Here is a 19,765-nt window from a genome sequence, read left to right as displayed (position 1 = left end):
TTTGCTAGGGAGAAAATGAAAAAAATGTGGGTTGATCCAAAAGTAGTTGTTTTCCTCAAGTTTTTTGGTTCAGCCATCATACTCACTGGCTTGACTAATGCATAAACAGTCTGAGTAGATATTTGCCTCATCCTCATTACCGCCTTACTGTTCATTACTGAAAGCATTTGAGGGTAGCATCGAACATACTTGACCTCTCAACATGGTCCCTTTTCTTTTTCAGGACTTCAAGTTCTTCACTAATATTTATCCCCTTTAGAGTGCCAGTGTGTTCCTTCACTGCACAGAGTGAAGTGCTTTAGTGTAGGCATAAATATCAGGTTTTTACCCACACCTGGTACTGTCTGTCCCATTTTCCTTCTATTCAAAGTCCACAGTAATAACAAACATCACTACTTTGTTTTTTTAATGATGTATATTTGTTTTAACAGGTAGTATATAAAGTAATAATCTTTCTGCATTTAGTTAAGGTTCCACAAATTCATATGAGTTTTCTTAATGAGAAATGATTCTGTGACAGCTAGTGATTAATAGAAATAATACTTCCATTCCTTCCCTAGAATAAGCAATACACAGTTCTGAGAGTATGCAGAAAATTTCTATGGCTTCAACGTCTGATTTTCCATTTCCCCCCTCAGTTCTGTCTTTAATGAGAACTGAATAACATCTTCCCAAAAGTGACCTTGGTAGTTACAGTTTGCCAAATGCTTGAATTCACTGTATTTGTTTTGGAAAACTAAGTAGTTAAATTTAATAAAAGTGAAATGAGTGCAAACAAAGTTTGCAGTATCACAGTTGAGAGAGTGCTAGAATTGACATATCACATTACTTGCCTAGATTCTCTCTCTCCCTGCCCCTCCTGGCTAATTCTGGATGAACTGAGATGTTGATATGTTACCATATAAATATGTTTAAAGAGAACAAATAGAATGAGACCATGGCACCTGTGCAAATGCATTTACAATATGCTTTTTAGCTTCCAACTAGCCTTAAACCTAGCTCTATACACAGCTGCACAAACTAGGATGAAAGTCATAAATAAAAGGCTTTTAAAAAAAATTGCATTCTAAACTTAATGTGAAATGAAAGAATACTAATCAATTACAGTACAAATTTGTAGAGCTTCATAAACTTAGTGTTGTGATCTGGCGATCAAGTGCTTATATATGCAGAGTACAACACACACACATCTTCCTTCACAGAAAATTCAGGGTCAAAATCACTCATTTAACAGCGCAGTGTTATTGTCCACTTATTAAAAATAAAATCTAGGCTAAGTTAAAAAAGGGTAATTCCTACTGAATTATTTCTACAGATATAACTGTAAAGTTGGAGCAGAGTATACTCATCTCACAGTTCACAGGAACTCTAAAGAGCATAAATAAAAATCCTTATGCTCCCAGAAAACACATTCCAGGAGATCAGTAAACTTCCAGTAAGGTTTGGAAGATTGCATATCTACTTAGTGATTTCCAAAATAAGTATGTCAGCTCCTCTTCTTGCCATGTGTATCTATGTAACAATTTAAACTGTAATCTGTGATGCTCAGATGGTCTCTGTTAGTGTACTGTACAGAGCAGCAGACTGATTTCATGACATATACTAGAAAAACTGCTTTTCATTACTATAAATTACAGGACTTGTACTGTTTTATGTGTTTTTTTCATTGGAGGTCTTTGTCCCATGTAGTGCCTCAGGGTGTTGGAAGGGTATTTGAAGAAAGTGCCAAGGAAAGAAAGGCAGTAAGATTTCTGAGAGAGATAAAGACCAACTGATTCAACATGTTTGTCTTCTAAAAATTCATTATTTCCCTAACTTCCTCCATTTTCTTACCTTCGCTTTAGGAAATAATGTATTTCATTAGTTGTAAATCTCTTGCTTGCTTGCATTTGTAACTTATTTGTGTTTCTCTTGTATTTAATTTCTCAAAATCTGGTAACCGGAGCATTTGCTCCAAATGTATGCAAAACATGGCACCATATCTTCTGAAGCAGCCAGTATTCAAGTTAGAAAAATAATAGTGGAATGGATGCTGGGTCTCTCTTCAGAATCTGACCCACAGTTTAAAAACAGAGTGATCCAATCAATGTGCCAGCTATGAACCCCCCCCAGTAGTAAATTTGTGTAGTTACCTGGAAGGTCAACATGAAAGCGAAAGGGCTAGATAGTCATAAAAATGAAAGGGAAGACATTCCTCATCTGAATTATTCACAGGCAAAACATCAAATGACATCTTCCCAGGAAGTTCAGTGAACACCCTGTTAATGTCAAGACGACACTGCCTTTTATTCAGTTCCTTTTTTCTCTTTTTAAGCATACGGATTTTTAATTTTCTACAATCTTCTTAGAATCAGAAGAGGAGTTAAACTTTCTAGGGAAAGCCTGAAAGTTCTGCATTTTCACTGGAAAAAGCCCATCAGCCTCATATTACACATGGCTGCAAACCACTGCATTAGGTATATGTGTCCTCCAACACATAGATATGAAGACTTACGACAGAACAAATAAATGCTGTAAAAACTCCTGCTGCTCCCTGTTTGTAAGCCTGCACCTTTGATCTTCCTCTCCTGATAGACAGTAACACTGTAGAGACTTCCTGCTATGTGATTCAATGGTCCAGGTTTATATCGAAAACCAGAAGCGCCCTGCAAGTCAGTTGTATTTTACAGTAGTGATGCAGCAATTAGAAACTACTGCTAAAAGTGGTGTTCTTACATTCCTAAGACTTTCTGGACCCAGCATTTTGCCTGCATAAGTATATGCTGTTAGTTACCTTCCTGGGCATCCAGGTATTTTAAAGAAACTGAAAGATAAGCCTCGCTCCATGCTTATGCCAGCAACATGATTTCCTCTTTGTGTAAGGGGTCTTCTGCCAGAAGGGGCTTGCTTTTATTACCAGTTTAGATCAAATGAAGCCCTGGCTGACAGCCTGCAGAAAACCAGCCAGCCACAGCTTCCATGTAGACTCATATCTCTAGTGACCTTACACCATTTTTCTTGGAAGTCCCACTTTTCTCTGAAATTCAGTCTCATTGAAACTGCAGTTCTGGTCTGATCTCTCAGTTGTTCTTTTCTGCTTCTTTTGAAAACTTCCCTGGTGCCACATCTGCAGTTCCACACAAGGGCTGTGTTTCCCCCCTTGATGCCATCTGTCCCTGTTGCTGACTCTACTAACAGAACACATTTTCGTGCCCTTGTCTTTCGTTTTGTTTACGGCAGCTTCTCCTGGTCAGAACTTACAGTGCTCAAATTTCCCAGTCTGTTAAAGCCTTCTCCCTCTCCCACTATAAATTTAAGGATGTAATCTAAATACTTTGTTTTATTAGGATATTTAAGTGTAAACAATACCTGTGGTGGAACTGTCACAATCATTGTGGGTTTTGGAACAAACAGGAATAATAACATACACAAGAATCTTGCACTGAAAGAAGGGCAATTTTTTATAGACTGATACTGTCCCTTGGGAAAGGACTGGAAAAAGAAAAATTGACAGATGACAGAGGGATCAGGAAGGGACTTCTTGGTCAACATGTGTAGTCCCTGTCATTGTAGGCAATTACATCATATAAACTCTTTCATATTGGATATGTTCATGATACAGGACGTATTTCTGCCTGGGCTTATTGGTGATAGTTTGCACAGCAAACAGCAGTCATTCTTAAATGTAATCATTTTGTAAAAAATATTTTAGGTTTTCATTTGGAAAGCAAGACAGTTTTCAAAGGTACAAGAAAAGTGCACTAACAAATAAAGATATTCTTTAGCAGTAGGTTAAAGTAATCTTGACAATGTTCTTTATATGGAGGAAGAACAGGATTTTTTCCTTTGCAGTCCAAGTGTGCACCCATCTCATCAAAAGAACTGTTACGCAATGTGGAGGAATGCTCTTTAGGTCTGTTCCTCCATAAATGGTTGAAATCCCTTTCACTTACAAACATTAATCAACACATACAACATATGTGGAAATCCAAAGAACACAGGGGTTTCTATTTATTTTAAAGCATAATAATGCATTTCATTTATCAAATCCCCGTTTTCTTTTGTACAATAAATCAGTACATTATTGTATTTCAGTGTTCATATTTCTTAAGGAAAGCAAGAAGAAGGGCATATCAAATTCCTGATGTCCTTTATGTTAAAAAGTGGTCAGTTCTGAACACACCCTCTACAAGTTCGCTAGTGCAATTTATTTCAGAATGAATCTGTTAGAATGCTATCTAGAACATTTGAATTTGATGACAAATGCTTACTTTTATTTCAGTACTGAAGTACAGCTGGTAATTTTTACTATACTGCTAAATATGTTTTGTATGTTATAGTGCACACTTGAAATTTAGAAAGAACAGATATTCTCCTGGTTTGTAGACCAACAAAGTAAAAAATAAGTGTTGTTCCTAGTTAGTCTAAGAGGGATTTAAAAACACAGTTAGTGTACACTTCTAATCTAAGAGAATTGAGACATGGATGAAGTTTGCTTTAAGCAGAACTGTTCTTGTACAGTCTATTTCTGTGACAAGCACAGATGACTAAAAGATGAATGAGAAATCTAAATTCAAGGAGACAAAATATTTAGCTAAGCTTTACAAAGAGCTGGCTGTTTTGGACACATGTATGGTGCTCAGCTTTCTAATACTGTGGGCTACTTCCTCAAATGTTTCTCTGCCGAATTCAATGGGATTCTCCGGTTTTATACCATCTGAGAGTATGTGTACGGGAAATGTGTGTGTTTATCAGAAAAGAAGAGTTCAGCACAACCGAGTAAGGACCTGATTCTGGCTATGCTTCCTTTACAGTACTACAAGTTAGCAGAGTTATTCCCAATTTACTTACATGCAAATAAAATCAAAATAGCAATTCCTGGGATTTAAACCATGAGGTTTTTTACTTTTATTTTAAAAGCAGTTTATAAGAACAGGAGCAGGACTTGAAGAGACTTCTAAACAAACTAATGTTTATGTGAACATATCACAGTTCTTTCAGTAAAACTGCCTGGAATTTGTTAAAAATACTCCTGTTTCCAAACAGATGTGGAAATGTGTAGGCAGTAGTTAAAAATATAGAATCATAGAATGGTTTGGGTTGGAATGGACCTTAAAGATCATCTAGTTCCAACCCCCCTGAAGGACACCTTCCACCAGACCAGGTTGCTCAAAGTGATATGACTATCACTAAAGGTGCCTTTCACCAACATTAAAGCAAGTCCAGAAATGCAGGAAGGAATTAATTTACATAAAAGCTGCACGTGAAATCATTAGAAAAAAATTAATGCTGTTTTCTTTTATGTTCATTTGCAGTTTTTCCTCCTTCACCTTGCTTAGTTCTAGCTTATTTTAGTGTTCTGTTGTACAGTTCACTCAGTCTTTTTCTCTACCATATGGGCTTCATCCAGATTCAAATCAAGGCCTGGACTTTAGCTGAACGCTTTTACATCCATCCCAAAGCTTAGCCAGAAGTGAAGATTCCACATTAAAAAAAATACAAAGGTTCAGCTATAATACAGTATAAATAAATATTTGAACTACTCTGCTGTACTACCACTCGGTGACTCACTGCTTTACAAATGCTACTGGTACGACTGTCATAAAATAAACCACATGTTCTTGTGTGGTAGGTAGAAAAATATTTTCTTAGCCCTTTTACAGCAAAGTGGTAAACTTGAGCACGAAGAAGTGAAAGCCTAGGTTTTGGGGAGCTGTTCGTCACTTGTTGGTCTCCATAGGTGCTGTGTACTTGGGATTTCAATGTAAGCATGAGCTTTAGCTGTTCAGAGAGGCTTTACCAACTTAAGTGTGACAACTGAAAAGAATTGTCCGAGGGCAGCTTGCTGGCTTTGCAAAGCTTACATGCCAGGGAGCAGATGAGAGACAACAGGAGGGTACAGCACACTGAAGGGGCTACAAGGTGATACTACGGCTCAGTCTAAGTGGCCATTGTACAACACGCTCTCCTTACCAAAGTTTGGAAGTGAATTTTACAGTCATCTTTCAAAGAGGACAATCTTTGCAGATATTTTCAAGGAACATGCTCTGAATGGAAATGATTGCTTGGTAAAAATAAAGGCTCTGTGTTGGAAAATAGGACAAATGCACAATTAGAGCATGTATTAGGTAGCTACTCCAAGATATGGGAAGTGGAATAGCAATTTTTAGGTACGGTGTGTAAAGAATTTCCAGTGACAGTATGTGTTTTCTAGCTACTGTACATAGGGAGACGCAAATATTTTTGAAATGGTCAATACATATTTGACAGAGCAGCAAGTCAAAAAGAATTCCCAGCTTACAGGCCTGAACGTGAAGGATGGTAATCTCTCTCCCATCACTGAGACAGGAGGGAGAAGAAAATGAAGAACTCTGTCCGTGTTATACGAATGGCTGGACAGGTGTACGGAGATGTCAGAAGGATAAATCATATATCCATTTCATGCTTTCTATCCAAACTAGAATAGGAGGCAACTGGTTTGGAGCATCCATATAGCAAAGGTAGTAACAATCAAATTTGTGAATAATACTATGCAGGGATAGGTTTTAGAAGGAAAGGGCTAAAAATAGACAACTTTGTACAATATAGAAGGTTGAGAGGCGATCCTTTGAGTGAAAAGCTGAAGTAGCAGTATGTCAAGTAATGAGATAATAAGAGAAGAAAAGTAATGAAACACAAAGGTTTCTTTTAGAATTCAGTAGAATTCTTCATTTTCCTGGTTACACAAATGAAGCTAATGTGATGGCAGAATATAGGAATGAGCCAAAAAAGAAAGGTAGAGGAGAAAAAAGGAATAAAGAAACATGCTTTAGGCAACTATAATGGCATGATAGGAGCACAGTATTATACAAGTAAGTATCTAGGATACCAGTGCAACATCACAGAAAAATGGCACATAAAATTTCAAAAATTATCTGTGAAGGAGTAATTGTCAAAAAGGAAGAATAATACACCATTATCCCCTCAGAAATAGCATTCAGATGAGCAGGGTCAGTAGGCCAAGTTCTGGCCTCAATTATTGCATTGGTTTTCACTGCAGATTTAATTTGTGTTCGAGATCTGAATTCTGTCCGATGTAAAACCAACTTACTACTGGTGCCTGGAAGGAACAAACTATCTTACAGATAGTGGTAAAGGCAGTCATGAAAGCTGTCAGCGTTCATCAGATGGATGCATTTTAAATCATATGAGAGTGCAGCTAGTTAGAAATCTGCATTTAAAAAGTGGGGACGGTGCTGTAAACGTGGAGATGCAAAGGCATAAAAGCATATTCATTGATTTAACATAAGAGTGTGTTTTGGAGCAATTACATGGACTCTGTGTGAGGAGGGTGTTTGCTTACATTGTGGATGAAAGGCATTAACACATCTGTGCTTGTACAAATGTCTGCAGTGAGTCAGACTGACTACACAACACTGCGTGGCAGGCTCTGGCCGCTTGCTACTGTGAAACTCCTCCGGCAATGGCAGAGTCCTCCAGGAGCTGCTATCAGAGCAGCGTGCCGTGGTGGAGACAATCACAGGTTACCCTTCTGCTGTTCCAAGGCCCTAGATCCTCTGGAAAGCTGACTTCAGCAACAGATGGTCACCATTCCTTGACCTCAGTGAATCCTGTTTCAGCCTTGGTAATTCACAGAAGCTAAGGAAGTGTTAACTGATGAGTCCCGAGTTCTTTTAGATCGTCATTATTCCCGACGATAGGGTTTCAGCCAAGTGTTGGCAGCGCTTCCAACCATAGGGGTTGCTATAGACTGGAATCCATTACTCCTTTCAGGGAGGTCCCAAGGAACACCACTGGGGTTTCTCTGGTGGAGAGGTACAGATCTTGCCATCTTGCTCAAAATCACTGCAAGGGTTACTGTGGAGGCATGTGCCGTGTCTCCATGCTGATGGCTATCTTCTCTTTCTGTTGATAGATGATGCAGACGTTTCAGGCGTCAGGGTGAGAGTGGAACTCTGATGAAGCTGAGGAACCATTTAGAAATGTCTGTGCTCGAAGCAGTATTGAATATGTGAGTAGTGAATATATTACTGAGGAAATTTTCCATGTATTTGTTAGTCAGATTCCTAACTTGGCGGTTGTGTTAATACCTCAGCTGCTCCTGGATGCATTTACAGCAGCAATGATGTGGCAAAGGGCTTTGTTCCATGTGCCTCTATAGAATGGGGCACTATATTTTTATAAAAGTAGGGTTTCTGAGATTTATTCCCTACATTTGTCTCACTGGGATTAGGCTAGTGTATGTTCTCTACATGGCACGATGCCAGTCACAAACTGAAGCTGTGGAAGGCTGCAGCTGTCTGCTTGTTATTAATTGACGGTTAGTGCAGAGACCAACATACATAGGTGCTCCAACACCCATACTGTTTTCCAGATACTTTATGAATGGAAGCTTAAGTTCATACTTTAGTATTAAAGAAACCTCGGGGTCACATTTAATACTAAGATCCCACTTGCAAATGGTTTATGAAATTACAAAAAGGAGTGTTAACAAATGGCTAATAAGTTGTTAGAGACTCTTATGAATCTCTCACCTAATTAGTCTTCTAATTCTAATGAGTCCATGATAATCTTCTGATGTTCTTGCCATCATCCCTAGCACAAACTATACAGGTAGTCAAATGCTGGAACAGATGTTCAGAAAGGCTGTGGAATATCCATCCTTGGAGATATTCAGAAGCTGACTGAACAGGACTCTGAGTAACCTAATTAAGTTGGTGTTGCTTTAAGCAAGGGGTTGGATCAGATGATCTCCAAAAGGTCCTTCCAAACTACATTATTCTCTGATTCTACGATACATAAATTTTGCCTAAAATATTTACTGATTTTTTATTAATTCTTTTCCACTTGGAAAAGCCGCTCCATTTGGAAAACTGAGTTCTAGGCAATCTGTGGAAGTGGGTGTATGAACTGACTCAGTTAAGCTGAGTTTAGATTTACCAGGCAGCTGGGGGTTTCCCACAAGCAACTCTGAAAACTTTCTTCTTTCCTTGACCTGATACCATCAGGGTTTGTTGACTTTCAGGTCATATGGCAAGAGCAATCTACTCTCTAATATGTACAAGGGAGAGATGAGTTTTAGGACCAAGGTCAGCTGATCACAAGGTTAAAAAGGTTCTCTTAGTCATTAAATGGACATTTTCTAATACTGAGATACACTGTGAAGTAATTATGCAGTGTGTTTTCAGTGTTTGTATGAACATTCAGTATTTATGGTATAAGCAGAACAAGGAATGTGCTAAGTTGGGGTGTGAACATACAACATGGTCCATGATAGCAGCTATACATTTACTCTTCATCCAATACGAAGGAATTAAAGACAGGGATAAGAAGGATAGGTTACCATACATTTACCACAAAGATAAGAAGAAACATGCTAATAAAAATACACTTGTATTTCTTGTACCTATCTTGGAGGTTTGTGCTAAGATAGTAACAGAATGCTCTGTAGGACAGGATGCTTAGATGGGGCTTGAAAGTCTGAGTTTCCATTTCTAGCCCTCCTCACTGCCTCAGCTGTTCTCTTCATTTTTATGTGCCTTATCTGAAAAGAACACCCTCTCTGTAGAGTGATTTCAGACCTGGTGTTGAAAATGGGAAAGGTGCATTGAAATAATTTTTATGTACAGCAGTCTACAACATGAAAATCTTGATCAAGCAAATTTGTTTTGAAACCTAGTGAGCAATATAAAAATAGGAAAAAAACCAGGATTAACTTGTGCTGAATATCTGCATTTAGTATTTGTGCTAGCTGCTGCTTGTATTTAACAGTTTTGTAGTAGATTATGCAGTGTAATGTCCTGACGAGACCAAGAGGTTCCTAGTGTACTTGGGAGTGGTAAGAGACTCATAAAATGAATATACATTTCCTTTTGCTGGGAAAAAGAATAACCTGGATTAGATGGCTTTGGAATTACATAAGGAATTCCTGATCACACATCAACCTTTCTTTTTCTCCAAAGAGCAGTTGTGTACAAAGGCATACATGCAAAAAATAACATAGAAATAAACAGTAACACACATGATGGAGGAGTGTTATATTCTTACTACTTCAACAGAAATACTGATAAATATTGGGGAAAGTATTGCTTTTATTCTGCTTGCCAACTGTAGCCTAATGAAGGAACATAAACCTCATTCTTTTGGAATATTTTTAGGAATATTAACTAAACTTGATAAGGTATCTGGAACACAACTAAACTTGCCTTTAGAGAAGAAGAAGAAAGTATTTTGTTTTGAAGATTTCAAGATGATATGCACATAGTTAAACTTTTTAGTTTAATTCCAAGGAAACAAGAAATTTCAGGTGGTCATGGAAGAAGGATTTAAACAAACTGACAGTTTAACTGATCAGAGAATTTCCCTAGAGATTATGTATTTCCCCAATTACTACTCTGAAATGTTATTTTCATAGTTACAAAGCACCATGCAAATCTAGCCTACTAAATGGATACTAATGATCATTACTATTATTTAACAGCATAACAGGTGGAGCTTGGAGCAGTGAGCACTTTCCTTTAATATGTAGTATGCCATAATGTTTTACTTGTTCTTAAAATCAAATGGTCGGAATATGTTAATCACAAAATCTAGTATAGAGTGTCTGTCAGATCAGTGCTAATGATTGCTTAGTGTGCCCCAAAGACAAAGATGTTAGTTTTGCAGTATAAAAATTCAGTGTTATTCTGGAAAAGACCTTGCCCTTGGCTGTTGAATGTCACATGCAGTATTCAGAATATGCACTGTACAATACAAGGCAAATACAACACATGCAGTACCGTATGCTACATTATCTTTACAATTTCTGCCTTGTTGATTATGTTAATGTACACAATTACAAATACTGCAGATTTTAAAAGGCAAGTTCCCACCTGTGAATTACTTTTAAAGGGAATGTGAGATACTTTACAACATATGTAAGGATATATGCTAGTTAGATGACAGCCACTGGGGAAAAATGAATGGAACGTTCTTCGGTTTCTCTCTAAATGGCTAGAAAGAGTCTTCTGAAGGTGACAGTAAGGGAGAACGAAGTGTATAAATCACCTGTACACCTCCTACATTTTGCTGGAAATTTTTCTTACCCAGATCAGCACTCTGAGGTGTTCAGTAACCTCCTCTGATGGCCATATAATATGAAATCATTTTTAGTCAAGATAACCAAAATGTCTGAAATCTTTCCACTTTCAATTGTTTGGTGATATACTTTCTTACTTTTTTAAACCCTTCATAACACTATATGTATTAACAGTGGAAAGTACTGTCCAAGTTAATCAGTAAGTCACTTCAGTTTTGTGTAAGGAGCATAGCTGCATTTTTAGTTCAACATAAAAATCTATTTGGCTTCAGTTCTTTTATGGTAGATATTTAAAGAGCAAAGAGATTTTTCAAGCTCTCCTCTACCCCAGAGTTTGTATTTTAGGATCTAGGTTCTTTCCCCTGACTGATGCCCATCTAGTTACAGAACTCGTAAGTCAGCAATATGAAATCTAATTAATGTAAGTAATTGTAGGCATTGTTCAATGCATGGCATTCTGTGATAATCTAGATATGCTGCATGTACAGTGAGAAAATTTATAATTCTAAAGACAGGGTCTGAAATAGTTTATTATTTGTTACAGTATACGGTACTGAAAATTCCTGCTACATGAGAGTGATATGCACTTTATAGTTCATTTACACACTGTAACTCATTCTTGAACAGTTGGTCACCATGCCTTTTAAGTTTTTAAACAATATTTAAAATAAAAGGCTAATAATATCCTGTTCATCAGATGTTCTAATAATAATGGTGAAAGAGACTCTGCCAAGTTTGAGCTTTCTAGCATTTTAGGTGTTTATTGTGTAGTATAGTCTAAAAATGAAAAATAGGAAACTATTAAAATAATAGTGACCTGCCAGAGTGAATGACATATGGTATCACAACATTTTTTCAATGTCACCAAAGTTTTCTTTTTTTGACAAATGATTAGTCTGTGATTATAGAACTTTCCAGCATGTAGTGTTTTGATAACATTCTGAAAAAAAAGCCTAGAATACAGATCTAGAATAAACTTTATATACCTTGGCACCAAAGAAGTACCAATGCCACTTCCATTTAAGAGCAACCTATGTTCCTTTTCAGTATGATGGCCCAGACTTGATTAGTTAATTGTCATGACATCACTTACAGGCCCATAGATTCACAGATATGAAAGCCAGACGGGACAATTATATCCATCTAGCCTGTCTTGGGTTACACAGGAATGTTTTTCATTCAGCAGTTCCACACAAGGTCCCAAATTCTGATTTAGTTAAACAACATCTATTAGAAAATCATTGCATCTTGATTTGAAGTGATTCACAGAAAGTACACCACGGCTGTTAGTGAATCTTTCTAAGTGCTATAAATAAAATGCTATAACCTTAATGTTAAAAAGTGCATCTCATTTCTAATTTATAAACGGTAAACTTCCAGCCACTGGTGCCTTTTATATCTCCGTTAGCTAATTTCATTTTCTAGACCTTAAATCCTGCAAAGTGGTTTGCAGCTAACCGAACAGATGGTCTCCATATTTCTTTAAGTTTTGTAAGATTTGGGTGCTCTGAGATGGCTCTGTCTAAAATTTTGTAGCTGCTTCAGAAGCCATATTCTAAAATTTCATCATAAGCGTTAGGGTTCATCACTTGTATTTGAAGTTCAAATTCATGTTATTTCATGTAATTTTGAGGGAGACCATTTTTATGAAGTGCAGGACTATAATAAGTGGATTCACCAGATCAATATACATCACTTATTTTCTTTGTTTTATTGCTTAGAAAATAATGCATCTCTTAAAGATGGCACAATTTTGACTAAAGAAAAAGGAAAAATTAAATGTAAGGAAGATGTGCAGTTTTCAGTTCTGTGCCCCAGTTTTATTCCTGCTACGCAAAAAGTTTACTGCTTATTGTCTTAAATCTGTACCCATGTGTTCAGTCATATGGGCAAAGAGAACAATTTTCCCCTGTGCTATACTAGATCATCGCACACAACTATATAATTACCCACATCTGTCTACAAACTGCTTTACATCCACATAAATCTGTACCCTTTCTGAAACAAGACAACAATATCCTCATTTGTGTGTGAAAAATTCAAGTGCTAATTATTTATTTGAATTTATTTAGAGTCATAATGCTACGTAAGTGCAAAACCTTAAAAAGAAGTAATATATGAAAGTTACACATGCTGTAAAAATGTAATAATCTACCTTTAAAAAATTACATTTTCAGTGTTTGGGTTTTTTAAAACCACATGCTATGAATTCAAAAATACTAATTAAACAAATTAAACCAGAACACTTTAGGAATGTTCTGAAAGCAGGCATATGAAGCACTAATCAGATGTAAGGGAAGTGTTTAAATGCTTTGAGTTTACTGGTTTGTATATTTCTTTACTGTAGTAAAGTACATTCAAGTCTTTTTATCCAAAGGATTAGTATCCTTTGGATACATGTGCCCGAAAATATGGAAGGAGTTGGTTTTGCTGACGTGAGAAACCATTCACTAGGCACAAGTGATTCACCATCAACTGTGTTGTGGGAAATGAAGAAGTAACAGCATTTTCTTCTCAACCTCAAATTTATTAAATAGTTTGTCAAGACTGTTGAGGTATGTAAAAGGACTGCTGTCACTTTAGAGCAGAGAGCAAACAAAAAATTACATGATTTTCTCAAATGAAATTCATGACCAGTGAATATCTACTAAAATAACCCAGTTCTGCATTTTAGAGATCAGGGCACTCCATGGGGTGAATTCAGTCAGTAGTTTGCATTAGTCGTACATGAGCTCACTGGTCCAGGGCAGCCGAGTATGAATGAGATTTTCATTCAGCGATAAGTACTTAAGCTACACTTCCCTGTCCTTATAATACTTTTGTAGCCTACAGGAAAGCTGTACATATTGAACTTAATTCTGACGCCAAGTTTTCTGTGGACTCAGCTGTGGACAACCTGTCTTACTTTCCAGGCTTTCCTATGCGTGGAGGCAGCAGAGAGAGGCAGTGGGGTGCCAGAGAGCCGGAGATGGGCAGCAGGGGTTGCAGGGCTGCCGGATGACTTCCCAAAGTCAAGGCCAGCAACATCCAGGGAAATTCCACTAGCAGCACAAAGGGAAGGGATGGGATGGGATGGGAAGAGCATGGAGCAGGGCTGAGCACAGAGGGAGTGCCTTAGAGCCTTCAGAGTAGAACAAGCAGTTTGGGATTAGGAATGATCTTGAGATCACCGTACATACTGCCTAAATTATACGTCCCTGCTGGTGAAGTGACTGCCTTATCCATATGTCACGAGAGATTTATTACTTTCTTGAGCTACACGCGCACAAAAATGAGCAGCACAGATACATCATAAGGAAAGGTACAGCAATCCTGTTGTGTTCCAGCATGCCTTCATTTCCCTGAAAAAGAGCCACAACCTTTTGCACCATGAGCATTCTGGAAAGTTGTGAATATTCTCACTTAAGGGCCAGACCCTCAGGTATCTCTTGGTTTTAGATACCTGAAAACCTTTTCAAAAGGCTTCATAAAAAAGGAAGGGAAAGATAGCTTTACCGAATAGTAGGATAGCATTAATTTTTTTAATGTACATAAATTATGTTCCTGTAAGTGAGAGCAGAACCTAATATATCAGACATTTCCCTAATCATCTAAGTCAAAAGCTATAGATTTTGTCTTAGTAGAAATCACAAAGCATTACACCACTGGTAGATTCTGTTATGTTATTTAAACAGTGCTATACTCATAGCTATGCACAACCAAATCTCTCCAGCACTGTAATGAGCAAGGTCAAGTTGGTTAGTTGAAGTTCTGTTTTTTAAATGACTTTTATAAAAATATTTAGCCCTAGGGCTTTTAATTTTCTTGGTATATCTACCATATTTCTCAGCTTTTGGTATTAAAGCACACTGGAATAATTTTATAAAAGTAATTTTTTTAGTTTGAGTGTTCCAAAGCAGACTGTCCAAGAATATATGATTCACAATACACGTCCATTAATAAAACTGTACTGTAGCCAGAAAATAGGTGTGATAGTACTTTTTGTTTAAAATTATACCAGTTCATCACCCTGAGTAATTTCTTAAGTTTCTGTGGTGAATGTTTTTTCTGCAGAGAAGGAAGGCCTGAGAGTTTGCTGGCTGGCTGAGTCTTTCCTCCAGTGCATTTTCAGTCCTAACCACTACGATAGACGTTAGAAATCCTTTCCAGAAGCAACCTTTAACTTTAGGAGGAAAGGGTGAGAACCCTGCTCATGGTAGGACAGAGTCTGATCCAGATATCCATTTCTTTTGATGACAGTGGTTATAAGACATGGCTGACTGTAATGAGAAGTTGATAGCCATGACTGTAGAATTAATAACTTAGATCTTCCATCCTGCTTTGCTAAAAGTGAGATAAATGGTGCTGCAATGAATTTTGCCCTTTGAAGGTCAGTGTCCACCCTTGCCATTCATGTTTTACAAGAACAATATTAACATTCATGAATGTTTCATGTGATGAAATGAACTCATGTGATGAGTTTGGTTAACAAAAAAGCCAACTCCTTATCTTCTGCAAGTACTTACTTCACAAAGCAAATCAGTTTGTTTCTACATGAATATGGAGCTCCTGGACTTCTCGGCATGTCTGTGAACGTGGTGACCTGGGGCAGTGAAAGCCATTTGCAGTACAATGTCATTTACGCTCCAGTCAGAGAAGTCTGATCAACTTGATGCTGAAAACAGCTACTAAAGCGGGTGAGCTACTTACACTAGGGTTGCTGATGTTGCTGAAATTGGTGCAGCATAGAACTGGTGCAGTTTTTTAGAGCTCTACAGTGTACAAGGCTCAAAGGTCAGCCTAGGAGCACTTCTTTGCAGGGCTGAGAAATCCAAAGAAACTCTCAGTCCTATATAGGATTTATTAAGCTCATTAAAATAACACCCAGTCCTAAATGAGCCACAGCTTTACTTACTCTCTGTTGTGGCTCTTGAAACTCAGAGAGTGTGATTCCCTCACACAATAGCAGTGAGAAGCCACAGATCGAAAGCAGCTGCCACCATGTTTGCAAAGGGGAACGCGCTCCTAACAGTCTGCAGATTCTGTCCCAGAAGTGCTGCAGCTACCGGTTTACCCCATTCAGAGATGTCTCTGTTTGAGTCAGAGGTTCAAGTAACCTTCTCAGAAATGGACCTAAAGGCTAGTCACTTCAAAAGAAAAAAAAACCAAACCAAACCCAAAATTGACTGTAAAACAGCCATGGTTCCTCTTCTGTCTCCCTCAGTTACACTGTATCTGTCACTGCAAAGCCCTATTACACTAACTGTGTCATCAGAGGGGGAATGAAAAGGTAGGTCTTGCTATCAGTTCTTCTGTGAGATCTAAGGCTTATCACGCAGTTCCTCTGCTAACCCTGAGGCTTACTACTCAAGTACTTTCCAAATCTTGAATAAGTGATGTATCAAATACTAAATATCTGTAGGCAATCCCCAGATATCCCCTCGATGCCTGTAAAAGCGTATGCATTTAAATACACATCCAAAACATACCTTTGTGATTCTCAGTACTAAACAACATCCTCAGTGCGTAACCCTGCACTTTGAAACATCAACTGCCATTAGACTGCAACTTTTGATTACCAGAGATGCTTGTGATCTTGGAATAGCTGTCTTCTGGTGGTAATAGGAGCAAAGGCAGCTGGACATGAAGTAAGAAAGATGTTTAGGAAAAGTTCTGTTACAGCTGTTCTGAGCTAGAAATTTTACAGAAGTGTTATGTTAAGGCAGAAATTATTTCAGTTACCTAAGGAATTCTTTCTGCCTTGTGGATTGGGGATAAAACAGCATTAAAGAATGTTGTCCTTGGTTTGTCAACTGTACTTTGGACACATATCTTGAAACAGACTGTAGAAAATCAAGGGGTGTATACTCTAAGATATAGCAGCAATGCAGATGGCATATCCAAAATAAAAGAGTAGTTTACACATCTTAATTGATCAGTAAGCAAGACTTTTGTCCCTGTATACTAAATAGGCTACAAGACCAGCAGTTAATAGCACGGCAGAAAAACTACATCATCATTCATGGTACAAATAGAAGGTGCAGTTCACGTTAAAAGGAGACTTGCCTTTGTCTTCTAAATAGAGCAAGATGTCAGTGGTATTTGATATGAGTGGATGAAGCACAAAAAATAACAGCAGCACAGTTGCAGGACAATTCAAATCACAGCCCGCGGTAGCTTGTCAATAAGTGGTAACCATGCACACCTGCAATACTTGATACAACTTCTAAGAGTGAGAAATGTGGTATCACTGACACTCACTAGAAATACTATAAGTAATGTCATGTCAGAAAGCCAACATGTAGGATGGTCAAACAATGCAGGAAAAAGATCCGGCATCCTTTGTGGTGCTCATGACAAAGCTAGGGGACATGTTATTCAATTGGGAGAAACAGCAGTCTTCCATCAATTCTTCTAGCAATTCCTTGAAGCTTTCTAAGGCAGCAAGAGCAACAGTTCATGCAAGATTATCAACTACAACAGGCGGTCCATGAGTTAAGCCATGCTGTTCTTCAGTGAAAGTTCATTCTGTCAGTGTAACAAAAGATTAATGAGCATAATAATTCAAAGCTTGTAAAGTATACAATGAAAAAAAACCCCAAAAAAGGGTGTCTTCCTTGGAGCTTCCTTGGAATTTTTGTTATCTTGATCCACTTGATAAATGCCATACAACATACTGTTTGCATCATAGGCCTTAGTCAGCAGGGAGAGATGACAAGGCCACCTTGGCATTCCTGCTTTAACCTGCCATCTGAGGCAAATGCATGCCAGTGCATGGGAAAGGCACTGGAAGTCATTTGCAGCTGGTGAGAAGGCAGCGGGGGAGACAGCAGGAGGGCAGTGGATGAGTCTTCTTCCAATGGCTCCGAACGGGAATGGGAACAGCCTTTGCTGAGTGAGGACATGGGAGGAGCAGAGCACTCCGATACTCCTTAACTGCTGTCAGGTCACACAGGCAGCCCGGCTGCCGCATAGTCTGACGGTGTATTTATACTTCAGCTTCCCTAAAAGTATTAACATACTGGTATTATGTACAAAACGCTACAGCAGGTTCTAAACCAAAGGAAAGTCAGAGGAAGGAGCCGATCCAAATCACCTGGGCTCTGAAGGCATTGCTCAGCTCTGTGATGCCAAACAATTTTGCTCTGAGACCCACGATTCCCACAGTTAACTGACAATTACCATTCTTGACACCAAGAAGCGAATAAAATGCAGCACTGAGAAGGCCATAAAAGCTGGCCAAGGGCCTCACCCTTTTTATTTTATTAAGAAACATAAGTGTTTCTGTGGGTGTAAAGTAAAAAAGCTGCTATTTCCCTGGTATATGTAAAAATACATTATTAAACACAGCTTTCTCCGGTGTTTCTGTTGCATCTTTTATGTATCATCAGGGCACAGATGATTAGGCTCTTGTACATAAGACATTATCAGGCCAAAAAGGTAAGTAATGGGACATTCAGTGTTACTAAGTTTTGCAACCTGAATTGTGTATTTTTTTTATTTAATTGCCTGTCTCACACTTTTTTATATATAAAGACAGAAAAGCAGTCATTTTGCATTTCCACTGTAAAAACTAAAAAAAAAAAAAACCACACCAAAAAACCCAAAAACCAAAACAACAACAAAAACCCCAAACTAAAAAAAAAATTTAAAAAATTCACCTCTTCTGTTGCCAAAGAGCTGAAGCTGTTATCTATTGCTTCTTTCAGTTTCCTGTTACTTTTATCACTGTTCCCATACTACGGTGTATTTTGCTGACTATACAAATAGTGTATACTATTATGTACTAATCTGCAGCATTCAGTAGTATTAGGTATATAATTGTGACTACTTGGATAAAACATTGTCACGTTCCTCATCATCCCTACCATCTCCTTTTCTGACTGTTACAGTACATTGGTTCTGACATTTCAGCACAGAAGAAAATTATGAACCAGTGGTAATGTTTAATTACACAAGGGTGAAAGCTGCTTCAACTTTTTACATTTTTGGATTGTGAAAAGCTTGAATTTGTGTACCCAGACTCTAATACAGTCTTGCTTCCAGTTTCTACAGTTGAATCACAAAGTTTTAATTGCCCCTTATCAGCCAGTATTTATTCCTTCAAGAACTTGCAGGGTATTTCCCCTGGAGTCATGTGAAGGCATCTTAGTACATAAATGTAGTTTACCCAATAATTCCTAGTACTTAATTTGGGATCCAGAAAGTCTCCATTCTTGTCCCTGCATGGATTTTGATACTTGGGTCATACTCCTATTTAATTTGAAGCTATACTGTTACGTTGTACCACTGCTGAACCTAAAAGGTTGCTACTTCCTCTGCTTAGGTAGAGATTAAGTTCAGTCGCTTCTCATCAGAGAAAGTCTTCTCATGCTGTGTCATCCTAAAGTCATGCATTCACGTTTGCACTGGAGTCCATTATTCTTCCCTTACATTAATCACCAAAAAACTTTGTGATCAACATCTTCGCAGTGTAAGAGTCTCAGAATCCATTTGTGAGACCAGTGAGCATTACTGTGCATTTTCTTTCCATGTGAACTGTATTTAGCAGGAATTCCTCAGCACCTTTGCTGTCAGATTTCCTGTGCTAAAACACCTGAACCCTATGGCGAGAAGATTTCTGAAAGACAAATTCATCAGGTATATTAATGTGATAATGTGATTTTATATTTTACAAAACAGTCCCTTCTCCAGAAAGGGAAATGATTTAACAGTTTCAAAAATATTATT

General features: G+C 37.9%; 1 protein-coding gene and 1 long non-coding RNA gene across 2 annotated transcripts in view; both read right to left on the bottom strand.

The window, feature by feature from the left end:
- CDYL2 (chromodomain Y like 2) overlaps nt 1–19,765 on the bottom strand; it is a 61,465-nt gene that overhangs the window by 31,544 nt on the left and 10,156 nt on the right. The gene's annotated exons all lie outside the window — the stretch shown is intronic.
- Nucleotides 134–19,765, bottom strand: part of LOC126040282 (uncharacterized) — a 29,428-nt gene continuing 9,796 nt past the window's right edge. Inside the window, exon 3 of the long non-coding RNA XR_007506611.1 lies at nt 134–19,655. This is a non-coding gene — a long non-coding RNA (uncharacterized LOC126040282). The remainder of the gene's footprint in view (nt 19,656–19,765) is intronic.

Source organism: Accipiter gentilis, chromosome 7 (assembly GCF_929443795.1).
Source record: "Accipiter gentilis chromosome 7, bAccGen1.1, whole genome shotgun sequence".
NCBI lineage: Eukaryota > Metazoa > Chordata > Aves > Accipitriformes > Accipitridae > Astur > Astur gentilis.
This window is presented reverse-complemented; position numbering and strand designations above follow the sequence as displayed.